This window comes from Oncorhynchus masou, chromosome 30, assembly GCF_036934945.1.
Source record: "Oncorhynchus masou masou isolate Uvic2021 chromosome 30, UVic_Omas_1.1, whole genome shotgun sequence".
Classification (NCBI taxonomy): domain Eukaryota; kingdom Metazoa; phylum Chordata; class Actinopteri; order Salmoniformes; family Salmonidae; genus Oncorhynchus; species Oncorhynchus masou.
This window is the reverse complement of record NC_088241.1, coordinates 43,283,215-43,305,149: the sequence shown is the minus strand read 5'-3', so window position 1 is coordinate 43,305,149 and position 21,935 is coordinate 43,283,215. Positions and strand designations below refer to the sequence as shown.

Here is a 21,935-nt window from a genome sequence, read left to right as displayed (position 1 = left end):
GAGAGCGAAAGCATGATAGAGAGAGAGCAATAGAGATGAACAAAGAGAGAGAGGGCAGAGAGAGAACTATTCAACTTTCCCAGAAGACACCAGCTGGGCCGTCTGTGTGGTGAATCAGTCCCTGCCTCGGTCTCAATATCGTGCACTACTCAATATAGTGCACTATAGGGAATAGGGTGCCATTTGAGATCCAGCCAAACAGGGCAGCTAGAATCACTAGCACTCAGTAGGCCCATATCATACAGATATAATTTCAAATATATACACTGCTCAAAAAAATAAAGGGAATACTCAAGCAACACAATGTAACTCCAAGTCAATCACACTTCTGTGAAATCAAACTGTCCACTTAGGAAGCAACACTGATTGACAATAAATTTCACATAATGTTGTGCAAATGGAATAGACAACAGGTAGAAATTATAGGCAATTAGCAAGACACCCCCAATAAAGGAGTGGTTCAGCAGGTGGTGACCACAGACCACTTCTCAGTTCCTATGCTTCCTGGCTGATGTTTTGGTCACTTTTGAATGCTGGCGGTCTAGTGGTAGCATGAGACGGAGTCTACAACCCACACGAGTGGCTCAGGAAGTGCAGCTCATCTAGGATGGCACAGAGGTTTATGTGTCTGTCAGCGTAGTGTCCAGAGCATGGAGGCGCTACCAGGAGACAGACCAGTACATCAGGAGACGTGGAGGAGGCCGTAGGAGGGCAACAACCCAGCAGCAGGACCGCTACCTCCGCCTTTGTGCAAGGAGGAGCAGGAGGAGCACTGCCAGAGGCCTGCAAAATGACCTCCAGCAGGCCACAAATGTGCATGTGTCTGCTCAAACGGTCAGAAACAGACTCCATGAGGGTGGTATGAGGGCCCAACGTCCACAGGTGGGGGTTGTGCTTATAGCCCAACACCGTGCAGGACGTTTGGCATTTGCCAGAGAACACCAAGATTGGCAAAATCGCCACTGGCGCCCTGTGGTCTTCACAGATGAAAGCAGGTTCACACTGAGCACATGTGACAGACGTGACAGTCTGGAGATGCTGTGGAGAACGTTCTGCTGCCTGCAACATCCTCCAGCATGAACAGGTTTGGCGGTGGGTCAGTCATGGTGTGGGGTGGCATTTCTTTGGGGGGCAGCACAGCCCTCCATGTGCTCGCCAGAGGTAGCCTGACAGCCATTAGGTACCGAGATGAGATCCTCAGACCCCTTGTGAGACCATATGCTGGTGCGGTTGGCCCTGGGTTCCTCCTAATGCAAGACAATGCTAGACCTTATGTGGCTGGAGTGTGTCAGCAGTTCCTGCAAGAGGAAGGCATTGATGCTATGGACTGGCCCGCCCGTTCCCCAGACCTGAATCCAATTGAGCACATCTGGGACATCATGTCTCGCTCCATCCACCAACGCCACGTTGCACCACAGACTGTCCAGGAGTTGGCGGATGCTTTAGTCCAGGTCTGGGAGGAGATCCCTCAGGAGATCATCCGCCACCTCATCAGGAGCATGCCCAGGCGTTGTAGGGAGGTCATACAGGCACGTGGAGGCCACACACACTACTGAGCCTCATTTTGACTTGTTTTAAGGACATTACATCAAAGTTGGATCAGCCTGTAGTGTGGTTTTCCACTTTAATTTTGAGTGTGACTCCAAATCCAGACCTCCATGGGCTGATAAATTTGATTTCCATTGATAATTTTTGTGTGATTTTGTTGTCAGCACATTCAACTATGTAAAGAAAAGTATTTAATAAGAATATTTCATTCATTCAGATCTAGGATGTGTTATTTTAGTGTTCCCTTTATTTTGTTTGAGCAGTTTATATAAATATATATATATATATATAAACCAGGGGGTACTGACTTGCCTAGGTGAGTAAAGGTTAAAGTATATGTATATATATATATATGTATGTATGAATGTATGAATGTATATATATATGTATATATATATTTTAACCTTTACTCAACTAGGCAAGTCAGTTAAGAACAAATTCTTATTTACAACAACAGCCTACACCAGCCAAACCTGGACGGTGCTAGGCTAATTGTGCACCGCCATATGGGACGCCCAATAACGGCCGGTTGAGATACAACCTGGATTCGAACTAGAGTGTCTGTAGTGTCGCCTCTAGCATTGAGATGCAGTGGCTTAGACCACTTCACCATTCGGGAGTCCAAAACAGTTAGTCAGCAAACACTTAGGCTCAATCCCAATACCCCCTGGTTTGTGCAATCCCACGAGCCCCATCGAGTCATAGTGTGTACCAATTCAACTTCTAGTTGGCCCTCCAAAATGCAGACTTCATATCTAGTGTTTCTGAAAACTCCCATGAAGCTCTGAGACCCATCCCTGTCGAGTTACTTTAAGAAAACAATAAACTAGGATGGAAGCAAATGTAAGTAATTATTACTTCATCAGGAATCATGCAGAAAATGTACAGTTAAGAGGAATATGTTAACGCAAGAGATTGAAGATATTTGGCATGTAATGCAGCTGAATAAAGGTAGCTAGCTAACTATTTTCTTGCTTATTGGGGAGGATAAAAATACATGTATATCTATGGATGCTTGGCTATGTAGCCAATCTGTGTATGGACTCTAAAACTTTGGGTATAAACATAATTTCTGAACAGTAGTTTGGCATTTTTATTGCTTCCACTGGTTAATCATTAATCCCAAGAAATGACAGAAAATGAGTGAGTGAATGAAATGTAACTGTTACATGTCAAACTGCTATGGAATGAAAATCCTGCTTCAGTACGACTCCACATTGTTGTGATTGAGCCTTAGGCAGTTAGGCTTACCAAAAGAAACATCCTCTCACTGTCAACTGCGTTTATTTTCAGCAAACGCAGTTTAAATATTTGTATGAACATAACAAGATTCCACAACTGAGACATAAACTGAACAAGTTCCACATACATGTGACTAACAGTAATGGAATAATGTGTCCCTGAACAAAGGGAGGGTGAAAATCAAAAGTAACAGTCGGTATCTGGTGTGGCCAACAGCTGCATTAAGTACTGCAGTGCATCTCCTCCGCATGGACTGCAGCAGATTTGCCAGTTCTTGCTGTGAGATGTTACCCCACTCTTCCACCAAGGCACCTGCAAGTTCCCGGACATTTCTGGAGGGAATGGCCCTAGCCCTCACCCTCCGATCCAACAGGTCCCAGATGTGCTCAATGGGATTGAGATCCGGGCACTTCGCTGGCCATGGCAGAACTCTGACATTCCTGTCTTGCAGGAAATCACTCACTGAACGAGCAGTTAGGCTGGTGGCATTGTCATGCTGGTGGGTCATGTCAGGATGAACCTGCAGGAAGGGTACCACATGAGGGAGGATGATGTCTTCCCTGTAACGCACAGCGTTGAGATTGCCTGCAATGACAACAAGCTCAGTCTGATGATGCTGTGACTTCCACCCCAGACCATGACGAACCCTCCACCTCCAAATCAATCCCGCTCCAGAGTACAGGCCTCAGTGTAACGCTCATTCCTTTGATGATAAACGCGAATCCGACCATCACCCCTGGTGAGACAAAACCGCGACTCGTCAATGAAGAGCACTTTTTGCCAGTCCTGTCTGGTCCAGCGACGGTGGGTTTGTGCCCATAGGCGACATTGTTGCCAGTGATGTCTACAAGCCTACAAGCCCCCAGTCCAGCCTCTCTCAGCCTATTGCGGACAGTCTGAGCACTGATGGAGTGTTTGTGCATTCCTGGTGTAACTCGGGCAGTTGATGTTGCCATCCTGTACCTGTCCCGCAGGAGTGATGTTCGGATGCACCGATCTTGTGCAAGTGTTGTTACACGTGGTCTGCCACAGCAAGGACAATCAGCTGTCCACCCTGTCTCCCTGTAGCGCTGTCTTAGGCGTCTCACAGTATTGACATTGCAATTTATTGCTCTGTCCACATCTGCATGCCTAAGGCACGTTCAAGCAGAGGAGCAAGGACCCTGGGGATCTTTATTTTGGTGTTTTTCAGTGTCAGCAGAAAGGCCTCTTTAGCGTCCTTTGTTTTCATAATTGTGACCTTAATTGCCTACCGTCTATAAGCTGTTTTCTGTCTTAACGACCGTTCCACAGGTGCATGTGTCCATTAATTGTTTATGGTTCATTGAACAAGCATGGGAAACAGTGTTTACGCCCTTTACAATGAAGATCTGTCAAGATATTTGGATTTTTTTACTAATCATCTTTGAAAGACAGGGTCCTGAAAAAGGGACTTTTATTTTTATCCTGAGTTTATATACAAAAGAAAGCAAGTCACAGGAAGGGAGAAACACACTAAGCTACAAATAAAAAGACACAAGAAAGGGTTTTTCAGAACACACTCTCCTGTACACACACACACACAAGGGCAGCAGACACACCAACAGGTAGACATGCACACCCACAGAGCATAGCAGCAACCCACCTGATCAGACCTGCTACTCTGGTTCCTTCAGTTAGTGTGCCAGAAGGCTCATGACGCTCCACCCCTTCTCTTCAATGTACCGCCTTAGAGCCTGTCTGTCAGAGTGAGAGAGAAGGGAAAGGAGTGTCACCCATAGAATTCAATGATTTTGCACACAGTATACAAATGAGAGGGGAGTTGCTAAAAACCTTTGAGGAAGTACCGTTTATACAAAGGTCATTCAAAAAATATCCTCAATTGCATGTTCCACCTATCACCAGTAGATGGGGATGACTGCACATAGAAGCAATACAGCGCTGTAGCCAATAGTGTATACTGTGTGTGTATATAAATAAATATACACACACACACACACACACACACACACACACACGGTTGAAGTCAATTTAAAAAGGCAATGCTACCAAATACTAATTGAGTGTAAGTAAACTTCTGACCCACTGAGAATGTGATGAAAGAAATAAAAGCTGGAATAAATTATTCTCTCTACTATTATTCTGACATTTTACATTCTTAAAATAATGTGGTAATCCTAACTGACAGGGAATTTTTACCCGGATTAAATGTCAGGAATTGTGAAAAACTGAGTTTAAATGTATTTGGCTAAGTTGTATGTAAACTTCCGACTTCAACTGTATATGTATATATCTCATTGGCTGTAGCCCAGCGTATACTAGACCAGACTGAAAATGAAAAACATTCCCTACAACTCATACCTGTGCTGCCTTTCCCAGAATGAGAGAAGCTAGGCAGCTAAATATCAAGCTCCAAATCACTCAGCTTCCTATTGGTGTCTATGAAGAGAGAAGCAGCAGAGATCTCCTCTCTTGCCTGGTTTGGTTTTATTTAGCCACCCTGGATATGTGACCTGTCTGTCTGGGACTAGCTAGCAGTGAGATTGAACCTTTCTCCTTAATGAGCTTTTGTAATAAATGGAAGTGTTTTTTCACCCCCACGTTGTCCATCCAGGACCTGGTTTCCCAGGATAAATCTCTCATTCCGTGCCATGCAGCTGTGCATTAATTCAATTGAATATTGTGTCAGTGCCATGGAGAGGCAACCCCCGACGCATAAGTGTATGTTGTGGGGGTGGGGGGGTAACAGTGGAATGCGGCAGTGCGGGGAACGTAACCTCAACTCACCCAGAAGTACTATTAAGGGTGAGAGCTCCACAAAGAGCTGCACTGTATGCATGGGAATGGACTGAACAAGGAGAAAGAGTGAGAAGAGAGGAAGGATGAGAGAGGGGGAGAGGAAGCAGAGCAGGAGGATAGAGGGGTGAGGGGAGAGAGGGTTGAGTGGCCTAAAAGTTTCAGAGACTACGGAGTGAGTGAATGAATTTCTCTGGTCATTCGTTCGATGGCATTAACCACCCAGCTAGGTGGAAAGAAGCTAAGCCAAGATGGGACCCCCCCCTCCTCAGCCCCTTGCTTCTCTCACTCAGTCCTTTTCTTGCCCGGCAACCTGCATAATTTCACAATGCCTGCTTTGAATGACAATAGAACCTTGACAGGGGATGAGATCACGGATGGCCATCTCCTCTGCCCTCACCTGAAGAGGTCACACAGTCAGTAGGACAGGCCCCCAGGGAAAGTGACACACATGGTCTCTCTTGCTCTCTCTATATGCATCTTTCTCACTCTCTCTCTCTCTCGGTGTGTGTGGCTCAGTTGGTAGAGCATGGCACTTGAAATGCCAGGGTTGTGGGTTTGTTTCCCACAGGGGACCAGTATTTAAAACCCCCCCCCAAAAAAACAAACATTGGACACACCTGACCTGAGGTCAGTGATAAAGTAATCTACAGTACTACTGCCAAGGGATGAGCTGTAGGTGTACCTACCATAGGAGTCTCCTCAATTTTTTAATGCGTATTTTTTTTAAATATATTTGCCACTTCTCAACAACAACAAAAAATCTTGATCAACCAAACAATCGACCAGTCGACTAAATAGGGGTCAACCAAATTGCAACACAGCGCAACTCTCAGTACCTTCCGTCTCCATAGTGTGAATTTACCTTAAGCTACCAGTAGTTGTGGCTTACCTAAACAATGCCCCCAACTGAGTAGAGAAGGATGGGTTAACTTTAAAGCACACCTGGTGGCAATAAACAACTTCTCTGATAGAATTCTATGTGGCTTCAATATTAGTCAGAAACATTTATTGTAGTGTCAAATTTTACTACAATTTTGGTAAAGAAGTCAATCTTGTCCAAAACTGAGTTTTGTAATTGAGTTCGTCATGACTTGGGCTAATAGAGGGTTGGGTTTTGATTTCGACAATGCTCACTAACACAGGACTCACAGCTGCAGTGATTGTGCTCCATCCAATCTTACCGGAGCGAATCTGACTTTGTTTACATAAGACAACACGTTGCACGTTTTTTTTACTTAAAAAACACTGCACCTTAGCTCGATGTAAAATGTTTTATTCATTCTGACTATATTGAGGAAGTGATACTGGCTTTGCACCTATGGTGTCTTATGGGAGACAAACATCAGTAACTGTCCCCCAAGACTGAAATCTTGTTTTTCTTCATGAGCAACAGAGAAACACAAGCGGAATCGATGCAGAACAATGTCCTCAGTCAGACAAGTCAATCAACTAGTCAGCCAGTGTTTTCTAGGTCAAGTCAAGGGAGCTGCAGTCAGTAAAATCAGTCTCTGTGGGAGGGAGGAGGGAGGGTTAGACCATTAGTATATGCATAATTGAAAAGGCTGTTTGAAGGACAGCTTTCAGAGCTTACTGCTACATTTTATAATCTTATTTTTACACTGAACAAAAAATAAACATCTAATATGTAGGTTTCACCAGGAGAAATAAAAAAAAATCCCTCAGGTTCTCCATACGCACAAAAAGCTTATTTTTCTCAAATGTTGTGCACAGATTTGTTTACATCCCTGTTAATAAGCATTTCTCAATTGACAATCAAAAAGCTGATTAAACAGCATGATCATTACACAGGTGCACCTTGTGACTGGGGACAATACAAGGCGACTTTAAATGTGCCGTTTTGTCACACAACACAATTCCACAGATGTCTCACATCTGTTGACCCATCACATTCCCAGTGGGTCAACAGTCGCTCAGTAAAACCTTTGAAATACCTGCATGTTGTGTTTATATTTTCGTTCATTATATTTTAAAATTGACCAAAGATTACACAATACAACAGCAGCAGTGTTGTACTGTGTGCATGATCACATGTCCTATTATTATTTCATTAACCTCATTGTAATAGTACTGTTTTCACTGAAATGATGTACCATTATACTGCTTTGGCAATATCTACAAATTGTATTTCATGTCAATAAAGCAAACTTAATTTTAGAGAGGAGGGAGAGAGAAGAGAAGGGAGAGCGAGAGAGGATAAAGAGGAGGGAGAGAGAGAGAGACAGGGATGGATTATACGATGGATTGATTGTATTACAAAACCCTCCAAAGCGTTGTTGGGGGTAAAGTATACGACATAAAATATATTTACACATGTAGTTTAAACTGAACAATAAAATACCCATGGTTTTTTTGCAGAAGGGCAAGGGGTGAGACAAGGGTGTAGTTTAAGTCCAACGCTGTTTAACATCTACATCAACGAACCAGCAGTGTTGTTGGACTGATCTGCAGCCCCTGGACTCACCCTAAAAGATGAGGTCAGACTCCTGCTCTACACAGATTACCTTGTCCTACTGTCACCAACAGAGCTAGGTCTACACTAAAGGAACCAAAAAAATAATAATTAAAATTCTTAGGGGGTAGATCAGCTTTAAAAGTGCAGATTGATGGAAGCTACAATCTATGTAATTGTCTGCATCCAATCACACATATATTTTTTGTATATACTTGGATAAACTTGGTTTAGCTAACACAACGTGCCATTGGAACACAGGAGTGATGGTTGCTGATCAGGGGCCTCTGTACACCCATGTAAATATTCCATTAATAATCTGCCGTTTCCAGCTACAATAGTCATTTACAACATTAACAATGTCTACACTGTATTTCTGATCAATGATGTTATTTTAAATGAACAAAAAAAGGTGCTTTTCTTTCAAAAACAAGGACATTTCTATGTGACCCCAAACTTTTGAACAGTGGTGTACGTTATGGAAACAGTATGGTTTACATTAGTTGTTATATTATTGTTATTAGTCCCAACCTTCAGCTCAATCAACCCCTCCCATCTATCTCTGAACACCATCCATATTGGATTTCTATTTGCCTTATATTTTTCAACTGTGCTGTGATGTTTCACTAAAGTTCTGAACATTTCTAATCTCATTGCTTCTACAGATTGTAAATTGAAAATAAATGTTTTTTCTAAAATAATTATGTTATTGATCAATTGACTTTGACTTTCCAGATCAACCAGTAGTGCTATCTGCAGGGTTAGCTCCAGGTAAATATTGCAATTCTTCAGCCATTCCTGGACCTTTGACCAAAAACTAGTGACATATGGACAGTACCAAAACAAATGATCTAATGATTCTGCCTCTTCACAGCAAAATATACAGAGCTGGGAAGATTGTTATTTTTGGGGGGATACATTCTAATGATCGCAAGAATTTAGTAGAGATCATTTACAAAGATAATACTTTTTTAATCAATTATTATATTTGATTAAACACAATATGTGTTGTATTATTTCTTCTGTGTTTTCAGTTGGATTAAATTGAAATTGCAACCAACTTTATATGGCTTGTTTTAAAAATGGGGATATTTGGGAGATGATTTCCCTTTCAAATGACTGAAATTGAGAGCATAGGGTGAGACATTCTTACTAATTTGCTAGAGAACCCGATTAGATTTAAGAACAACTTTTGTATGACTGATGCCTTCCGTGAGAGGTTTAATGCTTTAATATTTAATCATTTCCGCCCTCCGAATTCATATTCATTATATAAATAGGCCTGCTTAATTTTGTCTGGCTTTCTGTTCCAAATCAAATAGAATATTTTTTGCTCATATAATTTTTAAAAAGCAAGTTGCTAGGTGTAGGCAAGGCAATAAGCTAAGAGGTCAACTGGGATATGACTAAAGAGTTAATCAGTGTGATTTTTCCACAAATAGACAGGTATCTTCCTTTCCACAGTAGCAAGATCTTATCTATTTTTTATCACTTTCTATAAACATTTATTGTAATGAGATCATTTCTTTCTTTTGGGATATAAATACAGAGTATGTCCACTTCACAGTCAGACCATTTTATTGGTAAACTACACAGTAATGTAAAAGCTGTATTTTTTTGTGATCCAATACATTATATAGTACATTTATCATCATTTGGTTGTAATCCAGAGGATAGAAAAAGTATCTAAGATCCTCTATGAGGCTGTGGATCCAACTTGTGGATTTAAAATAAATTAATCAGTGTACAATGACACCTTTGTTTTTAAGTACTGGATTTCTAGGCCCTTGATAATATTGTTGGATCTGATTTTAATAGCTAATATTTCGATGGCCATAACAAATAGATATGCCGAGATCGGACAACCATTTTACATTTTGCTAGAAATTTTGCATCACTTCACTGAAGTTGGAGGGGCCTCCAATTTTTTTAATGAACTGGATCTTTAGATTTCCCACTGATTCAGTAATAATGAACTCAGACCTTCTCGTTGACTGTATGATAATCTAACGTTTACATAGGAGTGGTTAAAACATGCTAATTAACAGTCCTCTGAGTACAGTTGAGGTCGGAAGTTTACATACACTTAGGTTGGAGTCAATTAAAATCGTATTTCAACCACTCCACAAATGTCTTGTTAACAAACTATAGTTTTGACAAGTCGGTTAGGACATCTACTAGTAATTTTTTCAACAGTTGTTTACAGACAGATTATTTAACTTATAATTTACTGTATCACAATTCCAGTGAGTCAGAAGTTTACACTAAATTGACGGTGCCTTTAAACAGCTTGGAAAATGTCAGAAAACTATGTCATGGCTTAGAAGCTTCTGATAGGCTAATTGACATAATTTGAGTCAATTGTGCCTGTAATGTATTTCAAGGCCTACCTTCAAACTCAGTGCCTCTTTGCTTGACACCATGGGAAAATCAAAAGACCTCAGAAAACATATTGAAGACCTCTACAAGTCTGGTTCATCCTTGGGAGCAATTTCCAACTGAAGGTACCACATTCATCTGTACAAACAATAGTACGCAAGTATAAACACCATGGGACCATGCAGCCGTCATACCGCTCAGGAAGGAGACGCGGTCCTTGTCCTAGAGATGAACGTAGTTTGGTTCGAAAAGGGCAAATCAATACCAGAACAACAGAACCTTTGACCCAAGTTAAACAATTTAAAAGGCAATGCTACCAAATACTAATTGAGTGTATGTATACTTTTGACCCACTGCGAATGTGATGAAAGAAATACAAGATGAAATAAATCATTCTCTCTACTATTATTCTGACATTTCACATTCTTAAAATAAAGTGGTGATCCTAACTGACCTAAGACAGGGAATTTTTACTAGGATTAAATGTCAGGAATTGTGAAAAACTGAGTTTAAATGTATTTGGCTAAGGTGTATGTAAACTTCCAACTTCAACTGTATATAAAAAAATGTTTGTATACCTCAACTGGTTTTCCCAGAATTAAAGGCTTTAATTGCATCAAGAAGTAACTCCTCTGAAATTTCACCTTCACATGAGTCTTTATGTATAGAAGTAAATTTTACATTATAAATAGAAAAAAGCCATACAACTAGCTTCGGTTAGAGGGAAGCAAAGTGAATCATGGGTGACAGTAAATTACTTTTGGTAGCTTATATTTCCTTTGTTTGTATGGACTCCTTTGCCCTGATTTTGTTTAGAGATGAGTACTGAATTACATGGCCACTAAAAAGGCACATTTAAATGTGTCCCATACAATAAGCGAATTTGCTGTACCTATGTTATGTCGGAAAAATTATGTTTAAAATTCCTCTGTCCTAGTCCTGATTAAATGTCCAATATCCTCGCACACGTAGAAATGCAGTAAGAGTAATGTATATGCCAATTATCTGATGGTCCGACCACATTCTACCCCCTATCAACACTTTTTCAACTTTTGGTGCCAACGAGAATGGCATAAGAAAAAAGTCAAGACGAAGAGCTTGATTGAGCCTCCGCCATGTGTATCTCACTAGGTCAGGATCTTTAAGGCTCCATATATCCTCTAGTTCCAACATATCCATGACATTCATTACTTCCTTAAGAGCATGAGGGTGAAAGTTTGTAGTGTGATTTCCTTTACAGTCCATTGAGGCAATTAAAACAGTATTATAATCTCCCACCATAATAATAGAGTTTACAAAAGTATTGCTTGCAGGGTTGATCATTTATTATATAGATTTTAAAAGAAGCATGGATCATCATTATTTGGTCCGTAAAGGTTACTGAGCCATATCTGTTTCTGGTCCAATAATATATTTAAAAATCATCCATCTACCTTGAGGATCTGTTTGGACAATTTGCACATTCGAATCAAAACTACTTTTAAATTAATACCATCACCCCTGGGAGAAGTGTATTCCACCCCCCAGTCCATTTTCCACACAACTTCATCTAAAATTGTTAAGAGTTTCCTGTAAACAATAGATATTATATTCCTTCTCTTTGAGCCAGGTAAATATTGTTCTTCTTTTGTTATCATCTGCTCAGCCATTACACTTATTTCACCATAATGATACACTTTTCAAATCAAGTTATCATAATATATGTTTGTAAATGTACCGTTAAAAAGTACCATAGTGACTGAGTGCCCATATAGCTCTACCATGATATTTGCGAGCGAGGGAGAGAGAATGAGCGCACGAGCGAGCAAGGGAGAGAGAATGAGCGCGCGAGCGAGCAAGGGAGAGAGAATGAGCGCGCGAGCGAGCAAGGGAGAGAGAATGAGCGCGCGAGCGTGCAAGGGAGAGAGAATGAGCGCGCGAGCGAGCAAGGGAGAGAGAATGAGCGCGCGAGCGAGCAAGGGAGAGAGAATGAGCGCGCGAGCGGGCAAGGGAGAGAGAATGAGCGCGCGAGCGGGCAAGGGAGAGAGAATGAGCACGCGAGCGGGCAAGGGAGAGAATGAGCGCGCGAGCAAGCAAGGGAGAGAGAATGAGCGCGCGAGCAAGCAAGGGAGAGAGAATGAGCGCGCGAGCAAGCAAGGGAGAGAGCAAGCAAGCGAGAGTGAGCGAGCGAGCGAGCAAGGGAAAGAGTGCGCAGGAGAGAGAGTGAGCAAGAAAGAACGCTAGAGCGAGCGAGGGAGAGAGAACGAGAGAGCAAGCGAGCGAGCAAGGGAGAGGACGGGCGAGGGAGAGAGCGGGCGGGCGAGGGAGAGAGCGGGCGGGCGAGGGAGAGAGCGGGCGAGAGAACAAGGGAGCGAGAGAGCGAGAACAAGGGAGCGAGAACGAGGGCGAGAGAACGAGGGGAAAGTGAGAGGGGGGAGCGAAGGATGAAGAGCTAGTTGAGGGAGAGAGAAGTACTACTATCTAGCCCATCACAACAGACCATGATGATCATGTGTCCACTGGCATGTGATAAAAGGTGCATAAACGTTGGGTGACTCCTAGGCCCAGTCAGCCCCACCCTCTCCACCCTGTAAGCTAACCCAGGAACAGACACTTCCTCTGGGAAAGGGGAGCCCCACCGAAGAGGGTAACTGAGCCAAGACAGTTACCCCCCTCGGAACCAATCAGTAACAACGGCCCAAAAGGGGATGGAGAGGGTAAGGAACAGCTTGGGCCACCAGGTCTGGTTGACACACATGACCACCCGAAGAAGATACACATCTGTGGTGGAGCCACTAGTGTAGCAGCTGGTGAGGAAGGGATCAAGACAGTTCAATCATTTGACCAAGACCATATTAGTTTTGGTAAGATCACCACTTATTGCTCACATCAAACAGTGAGCAAACAACAAGCAGAGTGACATTACTTTCTTTCTCTATTTAGTGGCTCTTATTTTTGTCAGCTCCTGTGTATAGGGCCAAGTCATCTTTCCCCTCCAGGGCAGCCAGTAGTAAACCTGCCAGCCAGGCCAGCCAGTAGTAAACCTGCCAGCCAGTAGTAAACCTGCCAGCCCGGCCAGCCAGTAGTAAACCTGCCAGCCAGTAGTAAACCTGCCAGACCGGCCAGCCAGTAGTAAACCTGACAGTGAGGACAGCCAGTAGTATACCTGCCAGTGAGGACAGCCAGTAGTATACCTGCCAGTGAGGACAGCCAGTAGTATACCTGCCAGCCAGGCCAGCCAGTAGTATACCTGCCAGCCAGGCCAGCCAGTAGTATACCTGCCAGCCAGGCCAGCCAGTAGTATACCTGCCAGCCAGGCCAGCCAGTAGTATACCTGCCAGCCAGGCCAGCCAGTAGTAAACCTGCCAGCCAGGCCAGCCAGTCGTAAACCTGCCAGCCAGGCCAGCCAGTCGTAAACCTGCCAGCCAGGCCAGCCAGTCGTAAACATGCCAGCCAGTCGTAAACCTGCCAGCCAGGCCAGCCAGTCGTATACCTGCCAGCCAGGCCAGCCAGTCGTATACCTGCCAGCCAGGCCAGCCAGTCGTATACCTGCCAGCCAGGCCAGCCAGGCCAGACAGTAGTATACCTGCCAGCCAGTAGTATACCTGCCAGCCAGGCCAGCCAGTAGTATACCTGCCAGCAAGGACAGCCAGAAGTATACCTGCCAGCAAGGACAGACAGTAGTATACCTGCCAGCCAGAAGTATACCTGCCAGCCAAAAGTATACCTGCCAGCCAAGGAAGCCAGAAGTATACCTGCCAGCCAGTAGTATACCTGCCAGCCAGGCCAGCCAGTAGTATACCTGCCAGCAAGGACAGCCAGAAGTATACCAGCCAGCCAGGACAGCCAAAAGTATACAGCCAGAAGTATACCTGCCAGCCAGGACTGCCAGAAGTATACCTGGCAGCAAGGACAGCCAGTAGTATACCTGCCAGCCATAAGTATACCTGCCAGAGAGGACAGTCAGTAGTATACCTGCCAGCGAGGACAGTCAGTAGTATACCTGCCAGTCAGGACAGCCAGAAGTATACCTGCCAGCCAGAAGTATACCTGCCAGCCAGAAGTATACCTGCCAGCCAGGACAGCCAGAAGTATACCTGCCAGCCAGGGCAGCCAGTAGTATACCTGCCAGCCAGGGCAGCCAGAAGTATACCTGCCAGTCAGGACAGCCAGTAGTATACCTGACAGCGAGGACAGCCAGTAGTATACCTGACAGCGAGGACAGCCAGTAGTATACCTGACAGCGAGGACAGCCAGTAGTATACCTGCCAGTGAGGACAGCCAGAAGTATGCCTGACAGCGAGGACAGCCAGTAGTATACCTGCCAGTGAGGACAGCCAGAAATATACCTGCCAGTGAGGACAGCCAGAAGTATGCCTGCCAGTGAGGACAGCCAGAAGTATGCCTGCCAGCCAGGACAGTCACTAGTGTACCAGCCAGTCAGGCCAGCCAGTAGTATACCTGCCAGCCAGTAGTATACCTGCCAGCCAGGCCAGCCAGTCGTAAACCTGCCAGCCAGGCCAGCCAGTCATAAACCTGCCAGCCAGGCCAGCCAGTAGTATACCTGCCAGCGAGGACAGACAGTAGTATACCTGCCAGCCAGGACAGCCAGAAGTATACCTGCCAGCCAGGGAAGCCAGAAGTATACCTGCAAGCCAGAAGTATACCTGCCAGCAACGACAGCCAGAAGTATACCTGCCAGCCAGTACAGCCAAAATTATACAGCCAAAAGTATACCTGCCAGCCAGGACAGCCCAAAGTATACAGCCAGAAGTATACCTGTCAGCGAGGACAGCCAGAAGTATACCTGCCAGCGAGGACAGCCAGAAGTATACCTGCCAGCCAGGGCAGCCAGTAGTATACCTGCCAGCAAGGACAGCCAGTAGTATACCTGCCAGCAAGGACAGACAGTAGTATACCTGCCAGCCAGGACAGCCAAAAGTATACAGCCAGGAGTAAACCTGCCAGCCAGAAGTATACCTGCCAGCAAGGACAGCCAGAAGTATACCTGCCAGCAAGGGCAGCCAAAAGTATACCTGCCAGCGAGGGCAGCCAAAAGTATACCTGCCAGCGAGGGCAGCCAAAAGTATACCTGCCAGCGAGGGCAGCCAAAAGTATACCTGCCAGCGAGGGCAGCCAAAAGTATACCTGCCAGCGAGGGCAGCCAAAAGTATATCTGCCAGCAAGGGCAGCCAAAAGTATACCGGCCAGGGAGGGCAGCCAAAAGTATACCTGCCAGCCAGGGCAGCCAGAAGTATACCTGCCAGCCAGGGCAGCCAGAAGTATACCTGCCAGCCAGGACAGGCAGAAGTATACCTGCCAGCCATGCAGGTGTTCAAACAGCTCAGACAAAGAGAGACAATTATTACCTGTCTGTGACCACGCATGTTACATCTTTTAGGACCATTCTCAAAGTACAATCAGTAGTTTTATTTTGGTTTTAAAGTAGACAGGATTACAAGGCCGCCCCCTCTTGGGTCTCTTATTGTTCCACCAAATACCAGGCTACTTGTAGCTTCAACTAATCCAGCCGTTAAGCTTCTTAGCAATGACAAACAGATAGATAGGCCTGGTTGTTTGATAAGCTGGGTGAAAGTGGCCCATACAAACATTTTGGCAGTTACTGGAGTCTGTCTGCCAGTCAAATAAAGTCTACTCAGAGAAATAAAACTGTCAAAATGTTATGGCACTTCTTCAGTCAATCGCTCTCTCTGTTGTTCCCTCAATGTTTTTCTAACAGGTGGCTCAGATGGAAACTCAGGTAATTTCCAGCAGACTTCACCCGGGATCATATGACGTAAGCCAGCCAGAAAGCTATTTGGAGGAAAGCTAGGCAGTAGGCCCAGTTCTTTACCATTGATGGATGACCTTTAATGGTTTTCAATGAGGATAAGACAGAACCATCCCACACAGTGACAGTGTTCAGATAATTGATTACCTTTAATGGGAAAAGGAATCCCTACCTTTTGAGCCCAACTGCACACATAGGTTTAATACAGAACACATGATGAATCATGCACCCATAGAGGACAGTTTGAGATCTCTGTATTGGGAAGCTTGAACTACAATTTCCCTTTCTGAAGAGCCGTAACAACAACATAACACCAACTGATCCAGAGAAGAGAGACTGAGACCTTCCTCCAACTCCAGAGAAACTTAAAATAACTACGATTTCCCTTTTCTCAATGACCATAACAACCATAGCAACAAACTGTCACCCATGCATGCCACATCCTGTTTATTTACCAAGCCAACATATGGAAAGGGAATACACTATATATACAAAAGTATGTTGACTCACTCTTCAAATTAGTGGATTAGGCCATTTCAGCCACACCCATTGCTAACAGGTGTATAAAATTGAGCACACCGCCATGCAATCTCCATAGACAAACATTGGCAGTAGAATGGCCTAACAGAAGAGCTCGGTGACTTTCAACATGTGGCACCGTCATAGGATGCCACTTTTCCCACATGTCAGTTCGTCAACTTTCTGCCCTGCTAGAGCTGCCCAGTCATCTGTAAGTGCTGTTATTGTAGAGTGGAAACGTCTAGGAGTAACAATGTGCGAAGTGGTAGGCCACACAAGCTCACAGAACGGGACCGCCAAGAGAAGGGAAATCTTAATCCAGTGAAGGGAAATCTTACCGCTACAGCATACAATGACTTTCTAGATGATTCTGTGCTTCCAACTCTGTGGCAACAGTTTGGGGAAGGCCCTTTCCTGTTTCAGCATGACAACTTCCCGTGCACAAAGCGAGGTCAAAACAGAAATGGTTTGTCGAGATCGGTGTGGAAGAACTTGACTGGCCTGCACAGACCCTGACCTCAACCCCATCGAATACCTTTGGGATGAATTGGAATGCTGACTGCGAGCCAGGCCTAATCGCCCATCATCAGTGTCCGACCTCTCTAATGCTTGTGTGGCTGAATAGAAGCAAGTCCCCGCAGCAATGTTCCAACATCTAGTGGAAAGCCATCCCACAAGAGTGGAGGCTGTTATAGCAGCAAAGGGGGGACCAACTCCATATTAACGCCCATAATTTTGGAATGAGATGTTAGACGAGCAGGTGTCCACATACTTTTGGTCATGTAGTGTTCCTAGTCAGTTGCACAACTGAATACATTCAACCGATATGAATATGAGTCTATGAGCATAGCCCCCCCTCTTTCCCAGCCAGAGTTTAAATCTTCTCTTTCCTCGAGGACCATAGCAACATAAAGTATCATAACACCCATGGATTACATGAACAATTCATATACTGGAAGTCAAATGGGACCAAAGCCCCCGGTCAGTCACTGCTATAGCCTGGATCTAAATTAGCCAGAGGACAGCTTGAAAGCCACAAACTGTTATTTATGCTACCAGGAAGTTTCCAAGCCATTGAGCATCCTCAATACTCTGACGCACAGCCCCAAAAGGGAGAACCAAGTTTCTCAGAAACTATGGTAAACACCAATGGAGGACATAAAACTGTTCAAGGAGAATTGTTTGAGATTAAATGAATAGGGGGGAAAGGTAAAGAAGGGTGAAAAACTGCTTAACATCATGATGACTTCAGGATGACCATGGGATTGTGCGTTTCTGTTTGCGTCCCAAATGGCACCCTATTCCCTATACAGTGCACTACTTTTGCCCAGAGCTCTTTGGGTCCAGGTCAAAGGTAGTGCACTATAAGGAAAATGGGGAGCCATTTGGATGCAGACATTCTGTCCTTGGCCTATGATCTGAACAATTCCCTTTGCTGTCCAAAATTACTTGATTGTACTGTCACAGTTTCCATTTTTATCAATGCCTGACTGCAAAGAGCAAGGAGTCAAGGATTGCAATTTCTCACCGAATGTGTCCGTTTCCTAGCACACCGTAAACGATAGGCTTGCATGCACACATTGACTTTTCCCTGAACTTTAATAACACACTCAAAAGGAGGCCCAGAATCTGATATGCAAAAGACTGAACCACTCCCAAATAGCCTAATCCCCCACCTCCAAGTTCAATATTAGCCTACTGCCAGGAACAGCAAACATACCAGCAAACAAGTAGACCAGTACACTCCCAAAGATTCATTAACCCCAATGAAGATCATATACCATATACCAAAAAGCAGATGATTAGGAGTAGACAATCCTAATCAGTTGGCCAACCTGTTTGGCTGCAGTGGCCAGGGTATTTCTTCTGGTGTTCCTCATAACAATACTAAACTTTCCCTTGGCTTTCCAGTGCTTTTTCATTCGATTTCTAACTTTGCTAAAGGGGACAATGAGCCCTCTAAAAGCGCCCTGCCGTAATAATGCTTCCCTATACGTAATAAGGCCCCAGTTAGCACCCTCCAATTATAGGCTCTGGTCCTGCTCTTGCTGAAGGGCTGGAGAGAAAGAGATGCGACATTAACACTTTGTGCAATGAGGCCGTTGGCTGTTTTTAGAGCCTGAGTTTTAGCGTCGGGTTGCACTGAGGGGCAGAGCACAGCTAAACGGAGCTAAGCACAGTGATAGTAGTGAGAATCCCTGGTTCTGACTCAGCAGGTGAAACCCTAGAGGACTGAGGGAGGTGGGAGAAGGTTAAACCTGTCAGAGATTAAGCGTAAAAAAAAGACAAACTGAATTACTTTCATGGAGGACTGGCTTGAATTGTGAGGATGACCACACAATTTATTTTCATCAGGTGCTAAATCTATTGGTTATCTACTCAAAGTTGCAAAGGAAATGCTGTGATCTATGTAATATACACAAGTGACCAGAAAAATGGATAAGACTGGTGGTATAGCAGAAACAGTGACATTAGTGGTCACAACATGGTACTTCCATACTACTTCATGGTAAATAATGCAAGTGATGACAATGAATAATTTCTATGAACAGGGGGGGGGACAATACCAGATTCACAGGGAATACATAACATAGTATGGAGAAGCAATATTCCAAGCCGCAGCTTCATACTACTGATCCTGCATACAGCTTGTTGGGGTTGGATAGGCATGGGGTGCGGGGGTCCATGTGTGGCTTAAGACAATTTTGAAGGGATTCTTCATGACTTACTCATTGGTAGGAAGAAGTTTGCTCCAAATTGGATGTTGGGTACAATATTCATTGAAAATTATCTGAATCATATTGATTAAAATGGCCAATTTGGGTGCAATCAATTAGCAATTTCTCTGAGATTAAACAACATTTCAACAAGGTAACATTTCAGGAATGCCAATTGTACTTATTTCTAATAAACGATTTCAGAACAATCTGAGATGGGTGTCATGGCTTGCTTAAATAACATGGAACAACTCAATTGAGAAAGAAAAAGGTGAGGATAATGTGGTGATAGTTGAAATTCCAAGCATCTATGCAAGATCAGACAAGAAGCCACATTGCATCACATTAACTGTGTGATAACAGGTACGTAAGCTTCTGTGGAATTTTCAATAAAATTACCTGCAGGCAGAGCAGCATTTTCTTGTTGCTTTGGAGCAATTCCACGGTAACGTTATTAGGCTACGACTCAGATTTTTCACATTAAAATGTAGGCCAGCAGTACCAGCCAAAAGTTTGGACACCTATTCTTTTTTTTTTTTTTTTACAATTTTCTACATCAGGCCTTTGTATTGGTGTCCTTTAGTAGTGGTTTCTTTGCAGCAATTCGACCATGAAGGCCTGATTCATGGTCTCCTCAAAACAGTTGATGTTGAGATGTGTCTCTTACAGTGAAGAATTTATTTGGGCTGCATTTTCTGAGGCTGGTAACTAATGGACGTATCCTCTGCAGCATAGGTAACTCTGGGTCTTCCGTTCCTGTTGCGGTCCTCATTAGAGTCAGTTTCATCATCGCCCTTGATGTTTTTTGTGACTGCACATGAAGAAACCTTCAACGTTGCTGAAATTTTCCGCATTGACTGATCTTCATGTCTTAAAATAATGACGGAATGTCGTTTCTCTTTGTTTATATGAGCTGTTCTTGCCATAATATGGACTTGGTCTTTTACCAAATAGGGCTATGATCTGTATACCACCCCTACCTTGTCACAACACAACTGATTGGCTCAAACGCATTAAGAAGGAAAGAAATTCCACAAATTAACTTTTAACAATGCACATCTGTAGATTGAAATTCATTCCAGGTGACTACCTCATGAAGATGGTTGAGAGAATGCCAAGAGTGTGCAAAGCTGTCATCAAGGCAAAAGGGTGGCTACTTTGAAGAATCTCAAATATATTTTCATTTGTATTAAACTTATTTTGGTTACTACATGATTCCATGTGTCATTCCATAGCGTTGATGTATTAACTATTATTCTACAATGTAGAAAATAGTAAAAAGAAAAGAAAAACCCTGGAATGAGAAGTTGTGTTCAAACTTTTGACTGGTAATGCATGTCAAACAAAAAAAACTGACTTCAAAGTTAACAAAACCATACAACTCTACGCACGAGGACTACTTTTTACACAGAACATTTCACAAAAACACATTTACTTGAAGAACTGTGCAGATGCAAAGTTTAGTACCAGAATAATAGTTATGTGTCCACTGTTTCCAAAACCGCTGTTAAATATCTGCTCTGAATTAAGATTCCATGATGTCTGAGGAAAGAATGGAGTGTCAGCTATGACATGGCACCATGAGTTTGTATACATCTATGTTGGTTATTGAACGACAGGAAATTAAGTGGATTTACAACCGGTAACGGAATTACATCATGGGTCCCTGATCTGTATTATACAGAAATGCATAATCACGAATATGAATAGCATTCTTTTCATGGTGTTGTATCCAGAATAGAGGTCGACCTATTAATCGGAATGGCCGGTATTTTGGGGCGCTGATTTTGCCATTTTTTTTATTTATTTTTTTACACCTTTATTTAATCTTTATTTAACTTGGCAGGTCAGTTAAGAACATTAAGAACATTCTTATTTTCAATGACGGCCTCGGAGCGAGGCAGAACGACAGATGTTTACCTTGTCAGCTCGGGGATCCAATCTTACAACCTTGCAGGTAACTAGTCCAACGCTCTAACCACCTGCCCCACGAGGAGACTGCCTGTTACGCGAATGCAGTAAGCCAAGGTAAATTGCTAGCTGGCATTAAACTTATCTTATAAAAAACAATCAATCAACGACTATCGTTGATCCAATGTGTACTTAACCATAAACATCAATGCCTTTCTTAAAATCAATACACAAGTATATATTTTTAAACCTGCATATTTAGCTAAAAGTAATCCAGGTTAGATAGCAATATTAACCAAGTGAAATTGTGTAACTTCTCTTGCGTTCATTGCACGCAGAATCAGGGTATATGCAACAGTTTGGGCCGCCTGGCTCTTTGCTAACTAATTTGCCAGAATTTTACGTAATTATGACATAACACTGAAGGTTGTGCAATGTAACAGGAATATTTAGACTCGTGGATGCCACCCGTTAGATAAAATACGGAACGGAATAAACGTATTGTTTTCAAGGTGATAGTTTCTGGATATGACCTAAGGCTCGTATTTCTGTGTGTTTATTATAGTTAAGTCTATGATTTGATAGAGCAGTCTGACTGAGG

General features: G+C 43.4%; 1 protein-coding gene across 3 annotated transcripts in view; it reads right to left on the bottom strand.

The window, feature by feature from the left end:
- LOC135522634 (MAGUK p55 subfamily member 7-like) overlaps positions 1 to 21,935 on the bottom strand; it is a 273,268-nt gene that overhangs the window by 212,322 nt on the left and 39,011 nt on the right. For 2 of the 3 annotated variants that reach the window (XM_064949080.1, XM_064949082.1), the window contains exon 2: positions 4,415 to 4,509. The gene's annotated coding sequence lies outside the window, so the exon portion shown is untranslated. The remainder of the gene's footprint in view (positions 1 to 4,414; positions 4,510 to 21,935) is intronic. The other variant, XM_064949081.1, reaches the window with a different exon arrangement.